Below are 9,736 nucleotides of genomic sequence, written 5' to 3'. Positions count from 1 at the left end.
GAAGTATTATCTCAAAATCTTTCCCTATGCAGCCTCAATCCTCTGACCAAAACCCAACATCCTATTTTTTAAAATTCAAATCAATAGCAAGAGAAGTAGAGATTGAGATTTGTATCTTTAAGGTACAATTCAAAACTTCGTCTTATTCTTAAAACACATGATAATATACTCCCTCAGGTGGAGCCACCTAAGCCCCCAGCTGCCCCAGCTACTTCCATACTTTCGTCTCCCAACTCTGAGTCTCAACAATGTTTGCCTCTTACATCAGATCCCAAGTTACTCAGGATTTATAGAACTCTCAGGAAAGCAATGAATCTCTACCCCTTCCCCTACCTGTCCCTCAATCACAGGTTCTAGAACCAGTTACCAATCAAAAGGAGATACTAAATATCTCCAGCCTTCATCTTGGGTGAATGAGAATCAGCCAGGCAGAGAGGCGTCCTCCAGCAAGGAAGACCAGCTTGTGCCAAGGCCCAGTGGGGACAGACACAATGGGGCATTCCCGGAGCTGCTTATGCTTCAACATGACACAGCCTGGTAAGCGGGCTGGGAGCACGTGGCCACTCCTTTGTGAAAGGGCAAGCTCTGAAAGGTAGATTCCCCTAGTGTCCCGTATCCTCGGATTTTGCACCACTCAGTGCATCCATTCCTGGGCAGCTGTCCTCAGTAGTACCCAGCACAGGCAACTGACCACTGTAGATCAAGACTGTTTCTCCAGACCTTGACTCTTCTCAGCCTCAGAGCAAACCATTTCTACATTTGTATAATGCTATTCACCAAAGGCCACTGGTCATGACAGCTGTGACATCTACCCGCATGTTCTTTTGGCTGACTGTCTGGTCAATTATTTTCATCTCAAAGCCCCACAATTTCCCAGGCTGGCACGGTAGCTAGGGCACAGGGTCAGGAATCATATATACCTAGGTTCTAGTCATGCATCTTTCCTTTACCAGCTGTGTGACCTAGGACATGTCACTTTACTTCTCCAAAATCCAATTGCCTTACTGTTAACTGCGGATTATAAAGCCCTCCTTTCATAGTGTTGCTGTGAGGATTAAATATGCTAACCAAAGACCTGGTATGAAGAAGAGGTCCCATGTGTGTCATTAAGCCCTTTTCCCCTACATAACCAAGTGCATAAGTGCATAGACGTAGTGAGACAGTGATTAGACCTTTTGAGCAAGGGAACTTCAAAGGCAGCTCACGGTGTTGCCAGAACTCTCTGAATGAATTCATTTATGGAGAGACTGTAAAGAAAGCCCACAAAGCCATGAACTCAACCCTTCACTTATCCCTGCTCTTCATATTCGAATGTTGGAAACACAGGACAAGCTGGACCAACATGCAGGGAAAGGTGACCACAAAGCCAGGTGTGTGAAGGGAATGAGGAAGGGGATTGGGCAGGTGCTCACTGAAGAAAGACATCTCCACAGGGGCCAGCCCACCAACGACCACCTTCTTCCTGATTCCAGCTGAGCCTTGGAAGCCAGGTACTTCCTCTACATGCTATGCTCCTAAGAGTCTGTAGACCCCACCAAAGATCAAGAAATTGCAAAAAATCTTGATAAGACTCTAAAAGAAAGAAAGCTTTTTTTTTTTTTTCTGGAGTGCCATGGTGCGATCTCCACTCACTGCAACCTCCACCTCCCAGGTTCAAGCAATTCTCCTGCCTCAGCCTCCCGAGTAGCTGGGATTACAGGTATGTGCCACCATGCCCAGCTAATTTTTTGGTATTTTTAGTAGAGACAGAGTTCCCCATATTGGCCAGGTTGGTCTTGAACTCCTGACCTTGTGATCCGCCCACCTTGGCCTCCCAAATTGCTGGGATTACAGGCCATTTTATTATTTTTTTAGAGACAGGGTCTCACTCTGTTGCCCAGACTGGAGTGAAGTGGCAAAATCATAGCTCACTGCAGCATCAACCTACCTACCTCAAGCAATCCTCCCTCTTCAGCCTCCTGAATAGCTGGGCCTACAGGCATGTGCCACCATACCTGGCTAATTTTTTAATTTCTTTTGTAGAGATGGGGGGGGGTCTCCCTATGTTGCCCAAGCTGGTCTTGAACTCCTGGACTCAGGTGATCCTCTGGCCTCAGCCTCCCAAAATGAAGAAAGCATTTTAAATATCATAGATCAGGCAGTGTCCCAGAGCAGTTGAGGTCCTCCTTGCTGACACGAGGGTGTAGCTACAGGAGCTGCCTCTGCTTGACTCGTCTGCAGCTCTTCTGGGCTCCCTGCTTCCCTCCTCTCCTTCCTCACCTAGTTGTGAAAGCCCCTGTCCTTGTGTTGAGGTGCAGGGACCAAGGTCTTTAGATTCAGATAGACCTGGGGACAAACTGGGCTCCATCATTTCCTAGTGTTGCATTTCCATTAGTTACCTCATTTCTTTGAGCCTCAGATCATCATCTGTAAACACACAGGGCATAATCATAGCATTTCCCTCTTGGGTTGCTGTGAGGATCAGATAAAATATGAATAAAAAGTCGGTCCTTAATACGTGCTGGTTTCCTAAGTACACCTCCCTAGCACAGTGCTGAGTATTCGCAATAACAGCAATAACAGCAGTATTAAATAATCACTAAGCACTAGGCTCTGCGCTAAACACTTCCCAGTTATTGTCTTGCTAATCCTCACCACAGCCCTATGATGTAGGTAATATAAGCGCACTTTTTAGAGTTGGGGAAATCGAGTCTCAGAAAGATTCTGTAGTGCATCTCGGGGTCCTGTTGAAAAATATCAAAGTAGGAATTCAAGCCAACGCAAACAAGGCAGGCTAAGCTCTATTAGGCACTGACAATGTGCAGGAACTGCTCTAACTACTTTAAATATATTCTCCCCAAAAGAACTCCTTGAAATAAGTACTCTTTTTTTCCCCATTTTACAGAAAAGTGTAGGGGGCAGAGGAAAACTTCCCCTTTACTCTCTGATGGCTCACTGAAAATCAACAGACCAAAGGCAGATTAAGAGAAGAAAAGACACACAGAATTGTATTTTAACATGCATAGTATGGGGAAATTGCAGGAGGATGATTATCGAATAACCCAGTGGGGCACAGATGTTTATATACTCTTCTTCACAGGGGAAGAGGAGATGGGGGAAATGTGGCAATTTGAGGGACAGTAAATGATGTTTAGAGGGAAATGAATGAAGTTGGAGAACACACAATGGCCTCAGACAAAGTCTGTTGGGCCCACAGTGCAGCCAATGGCTGGTGACGAAAAGTCTGTGCAGGTGTATTAACAGACTTCCATCTTTCCTTCTGCAATATGAGTTAAGGCTGTGAAAACTTGGGGAAGACAGTTGTGTTTTTGGCAGGTCTGGTTTCTAGGTAGATAAGAGAACTTCAGAGAACAACTTTATCCTGTGCTTTGGGAGAGACAGAGGATGGAGAGTTGGGACGAGGGAAAGTCAGAGAGACCTTGAGGCTACTTCTTTAGTTCAGCACATCAAACCGCAGTACTTGGGGGTATTGGTTTCTGAGTCCCAACAAAAAAAACCAAGCTCAGAGGCCAAATAACTAATATATTCTCCCAGCTGACAGGAGGTGGAACCAGAATTCAAACCTACATCTCCCCAATTCTAGAGCTTATTGTTTTCTTCTCTATGTTCTGCTGCCTCTCCTATGCAGTTAAATAAAAGAGAAGGTAACATTTTTTAGCAAGTGCCAAATGAAAAGACAGGCAATTTATACTCTGAGAGTTTAAAGGAAGGAGACATCAGTGAAGGATGGAGAGGTATGAGCCCCTACTCTGTTACATGAAATTTTATTTCACCTCTGTGAGCCTCAGTTTCCTTAAATGAGAAAAGGAAATGATAGTGCTCATTTCAGAGGATGAGGGTGTCATATGAATGAGTACAGAGGGGCTTGATGCATGTTTCTTAGAAGATTTGCATGGGGGGAACTTTGCTGTGGTCCAAGGAGTGGTGTTCCTTTTCTCCTTGCCTTCCCTTTCTGTGTTTGTATGGAGAAAGCCCTAAGACCTGTGAAAATGAAGATGTGCTGTCTGACTCCCTCAGCCTGCCTACAGGAGCAATTCAAAGGCCTCAAATAATTGTCTCAAAAGAAGCAATTTGGAGAAAGTACATTACAGGAGGAAAGAAAATTGCCTAATCCTCATGCTGCTGAGTCCTCAATTTGCAAAAGCTCAGAATCAAAATAATGAGGAAATAAACATCGAGGCTGTTCCAGGGCTGGTTCTCCTGTGAATGCGTGTCAATCACTCACCTGGAAGACTCCACCTATCAGTGCAGAGAAGTCCTCAAGGCCACCTGCGAGCAGCTGTGAAGTCAGAAGAGGAAATGGAGTGATAAGATAACACATGGGGAGGCAGCAAAAAGGCCCCTGGTTTGACGGTGCTGCAAGACATAGCTCAGCCTCTCACCAGCTACGTGATTTCCTGTAATGCTCCCTGCCTCTCGGGCATCCCCAGGAAAGGGTTATGGTGCTAAAACATACAAGGAGCCTTAACACAGAGGGTGCCTGTGGTGAATGCCCACACGTGCATATTTCCTCAGTAACCCGATCATTTTTCACCTTTTACTTTCTGATGCTATGTGGACATTCTGCTGCTCAGCTCGAGAACTGTTTTAATCTCTCCATAAGTACTTGGGCTGGGATTTGAATTACGGAAAGTGAGCAAAAGCAGCAGGTATCAAAATTGCAGGGGTCTGGGGAAGGGTTTATTTTTATTTTTATATTATTATTATTATTATTATTATTATTATTTTTGAGATAGTTTCCCTCTGTTGCCCAGGCTGGAGTGCAATGGCATGATCTCAGCTCACTGCAACCTCCACCTCCCGGGTTGGGCTCAAGCAATTCTCCTGCCTCAGCCTCCTGAGTAGCTGGGACTACAGGTGCCCACCACCACGCCCATCTAATTTTTGTATTTTTAGTAGAAACAGAGTTTTGCCATTTTGGTCAGGCTGGTCTTGAACCCCTGACCTCAGGTGATCCGCCTGCCTCAGCCTCCCAAAGTGCTGGGATTACAGGCTTGAGCCACCATGCCCAGCCCTATTTTTCTTATGTAACAAAGACAGACAGTTTAAATAAAGCTAGGAATATTTTTTTAATTCCATCAACAGAGATTTGAAAATTGATTTAGTGTCCAATTAAAACCCCATATGTTCAAAGTCCTACCATTGACGGGGAAGTTTTACAGATGTGTGTTTAATGCATAATTCAAGGAAAAGTGGTGTGATTTATTTATGTTTATTTGTGAAGATGGGCTGAGCAGGAGCTACTTTAAATGAATAGTCTTATGGCCTTGAAAAATAAAAGAGGCTCAATTTATACATTTATAATTAAAGGGCCACTGATGGCTGAGCTTCATGTAGACACGACTCAGTCCACCCATGTGGCTTGTGAGGAATGGATCTGGGGGATTCCCAGGAGTTCTGAGAAGGAACTAGGACAGCTCCTGGGCTTGCAGGTGAATGATTGGCATTATATGGAGCCCTTCCAGAGCCTCTTTAGCAAGAACACTGGGAGATGCTTTCAGAATCTGAAGCAGGCAAGGGTAGCGCTGAATAGTTAGGTCTGCTAGGCGGGGATCATAACAGTGCCTGGACCACAGAGAGTAGTGCTGGGGATAAATGAGATGACATAGGTGAGGGGCTGGCACACAGCAGACACTCAAGTGTTGCAGAGAGCTCAGAAAGCTGGCGTCTACCTGGCAGTGCCACCAGTGCAGCCCCCTTCCCGCCCCCACATTGTAGCATTGTGGTCAAGAGCACTGTGTCTAGATGTGAGCACGCTCTAGAGCCTGAGCTGGTCATTGCACCTCCCTTGGTGTCAGTTTCCTTATCCCTGTAATGGGGATAATAATAGTACTTGTCTCATAGGATTATCGCAAAGATTGAAAAAGTAACATGTCTTCATTTGGGTTCTCCAAAAGCACTATTATTATCCCCACTTAGCGGATGAGTAAGGGATTCTCACATCCTGGTTCGTGCCCATGGTTCGGCATAGATTATTATCAGCACACCCTTCATGCTCCCAGTTTTCTGTCTGGACCATAAATCAATCATATAGTTATTCTCCAGAGGAGAAAATCGAGGTGAGAGAAGTAACTTGCTCAGAATCACACAAGAGAGTTAGGACTTACACCCAGACATTCAAGTCCATTCTTTCCACTAACCACTACACTTGCTTGCCTCAGATTCTGAAATTATCTCCTGGGGTTCTTGGTAATGGAGACTCCCACAGAGCCCTATGCAGTGCAGGTCAGTCAACTGTGAGCCTGAATGCCATCCAGGTCCATTCTCAGACGTCCTGGAAATCCCAAAGGTCCATGACTCACAAGCCACATGGATGGGCTGTCTTGTCTGTCTTGTTTACATTATGTTCATCCCAGCCATTGGTTGCCCTTCAACTATGAGAACATAATTTAAGCCTGAGACAGAACCTGGGTGCAAGTCCTTTAGTTGGAGGATGATCTCAGTTAGCACCAGTGGGAAAGTGAGACATGAGATGGGGAAATGGGAAAGCCAACAGACGGTGCATTCACACATGGGTTGCCATTGGGCAAGTAGGGCTTCATCTGGAACACACCCAGAACTGTCCCACCCAAGGGTGGGGAAGCTGGACTACTCATCCACCAACCCCCATCCCTCATCCATTGAGCATTACTCCTGGGGCATTAGTTCTCTGGAATGTTCATCTACCCAAGGCACAAGCCAAAGATATCCCGGTGGCCAGAGAGCACCCCAGAGTGTCAGAGAAAACCATCAGCATCTGAGAACTGAGATACCACCAGCATCTGCTACCACAGGTCAAGGGCATCTGTAGTACTAGCTGTTGTAACTCCCCAGGAGGTACTTGTGACCTGAGTACAATTCCCAGTATTTCCTGACCCAGGCACTGTCTCTTATGATCCAGGGAGAAGGTGGCCCAAGATAATACTGAGGAGAAAACAAGACCTGGTAGGACATGGCAGAGCTTTGGGACTTTATCCTGAGGGCCATGAGAAACCCCTGATGGATTTTAAACAGGGAATGGACCTGATCTAATTAGCACTTCCAAGCAATTGCCCTGGCTACTGCCTTATGAAATGCAATGGCCTTGAAGCATGTTTACAACACAAACAGCTTGGGGTATCATGGTCAAAGAAGAACTTCTAAAAAAGTTGTTCTCAAGCAGACACAAATTTGCCTAATCCCCCAGGGACATGTGACAGTGCCTGGAGGTATTTCTGGATGTTACAATTGTGAGAGGGAATAATGGTACCTCGAGTGAGTAGAGACCAGGGATGCTGCTAAACAGCCTACAATGCACAGGTCGGCCTCCCACAAAAAAGAACTATATGCCCAAAATATCAATAGTGCCAAGGGTGAGAAATCCTGCTCTAAGGAATTCTATAGCAGCAAGGGATCTATGTGAAATAAGGCTTCCTGGTCAAGGAGGGTTCAGCAGAGTTGAGAGAGCAGGTGTTATGCAAGGTTCCATAAGAGAAGAAGGAGATGAACGGGAGGTGGAAATGATCAGGGGTCATAAAGTCATTGATCCAACTGTCAGAGGTGTTTGACCAGAGCAACTCCATCTTAAATAGGGGCTAGGTAAAATAAGGCTGAGACCTACTGGGCTGCATTCCCAGGAGGTTAAGGCATTCTAAGTCACAGGATGAGACATGAGGTCGGACAAGACACAGGTCATAAAGATCTTGCTGATAAAACAGGTTGCAGTAAAGAAGCCAGCCAAAGCCCACCAAAACCAAGATGGTGATGAGAGTTACATCTGGTCATCCTCACTGCTACACTCCTACTACTGCCATGACAGTTTACAGATGCCATGGCAACGTCAGGAAGTTACCCTATGTGGTCTAAAAAGGGGAGGCATGAATAATCCACACCTTGCTTAGCATATCATCAAGAAATAACCATAAAAATGGGCAACCAGCACCCCTCTGGGCTGCTCTGCCTATGGAGTAGCCATTCTTTTATTTGTTTACTTTTGTAATAAACTTGCTTTCACTTTACTGTATGGAACAGCCTCAAATTCTTTCTTGCGTGAGATCCAAGAACAGTCTTTTGGGGTCTGGATCTGGAGCCCTTTCCAGTAATACAACAGCAATTAATGGCCATGATGGAGAGAGAGTTACATAATGCTGAGTACGGCTTGAAATACCACCTGGGGCAACATGGTCTTATTCTTTGCCCAGTAGCAAATAGCTTTCATCTGTATCTGATTAGTAATGACTGCCTGAATCAAGGGTTGGATCAGGTAGTGCCATGATTGATTAGTGATGTCTGTCACAGGAGTTGAGCCAGAACTGAGTGGCTGTGTGTTCTCTCTCTTTTTTAATTGACAAGTAAAAAGTGTATATATTTATGGTATACAACATGATGTTTTGATATGTGTATATATTGTGAAATGACTAAATTAAGCTACTTAACATATGCATTACCTCACATAATGCACATTATTTTTGTGATGAGAACACTTAAAATCGACTCTCAGCAATTTTTAAGTATACGATATATTGTTAACTGCAGTCACTGTGATGTACACTAGATCTCTTGAAATTATTTCCTGTCTAACTGAAATTTTGTGTCCTTTGACCAACATCTCCCCAGTCTCCACACCCTCTAATGCACCCTTGAACAAAGTTAATTTTTCTCTCTTTGAGTGACAGACACTAGTGGTGATACAGGACTTTTGCTCTTTAGCTCAGCTAGGTCCAAGTTCTTGTCTCATGACCAGGAAGAATCAGGCACATGAACCCCAGAGAGTGAGTGGAGTAGAATTTATTAAGCAAAAGGAAAGCTCTCAGCAAAGAGAGGGGTCCTGAAAGCAGTTGCCAGTCGCCCTCTTCACAGTTGAATACCAAGGCTTAAGGTGCAAATTCCTGGCAGCTCCATCCCATCCTCCCAGTGGATATGTGGGCCCTCAAACTGAGCCACTCCATGTTGATTTATTTTCCTTACTGCACATGTGTTAAGGAATGGAATTTTCCACTGCAGGTATGTTTATGCAAACTCCCTTTGCAAGTTCCCTATCCGCACAAAATCCGGTGTAAGCACTTCTGGGTGGGTCAGAGGTTCTCTGGGGACCCTTTCCTTACTGTCTGCCTAAAGCAAGCCGGCTAACTCCTTTCAGTGGGAGAAGGGACAATATGATGACCTCACTGATTTCTTATGAGGTCATTGTAAGCCGGACTGAAGAAATGCTGCGTTATTCTTAATATGAGTATTCCAGAAACTTCTGCCCCTCGGACTCCAGTGCAAATGACAGAAACAGGGAGCAGTAACAGATCAAGATGCATCCAAGTGTTGTAGGTGTGTCTGCACCTGTGCCCTCTGAGTACAGCACTTATGTTATTCAGTGATGCACTAACACAGTAAATGCCACCTCGCTCCAGGTCTGGGAGAAACTACTCCCTCCTATGGAATTCACTGAGCTTTTCTTTCTCCACTTCCCTTCTTCTCTTCCTTTATTAACTGCCCACTTCCTCCTCTCTTTTTTTTTTTTTTTTTTTTTTTGCCCTAATCTCTCCCTCCTCCACTTTCACCCTCAGTGACTGACTCCCTCAACTCCCTTGTAAAGGAATTACCTTCTGTATCAAGCTATCTAGTACCACATGTAATCCATTTGGGATGATGGTCTGTTTGATCTTACATAAGAAACACTCTCCATAGATCTTACATAAGAAACACTCTCCATATGCTTTTTAAATTTTTAATTAACATGTAGTAATTGTACATATTTATGGGTTACAATGTGATATTTCAATACCTG

Source organism: Pongo abelii, chromosome 18 (genome assembly GCF_028885655.2).
Source record: "Pongo abelii isolate AG06213 chromosome 18, NHGRI_mPonAbe1-v2.0_pri, whole genome shotgun sequence".
Taxonomy (NCBI): domain Eukaryota; kingdom Metazoa; phylum Chordata; class Mammalia; order Primates; family Hominidae; genus Pongo; species Pongo abelii.
This window is presented reverse-complemented; position numbering follows the sequence as displayed.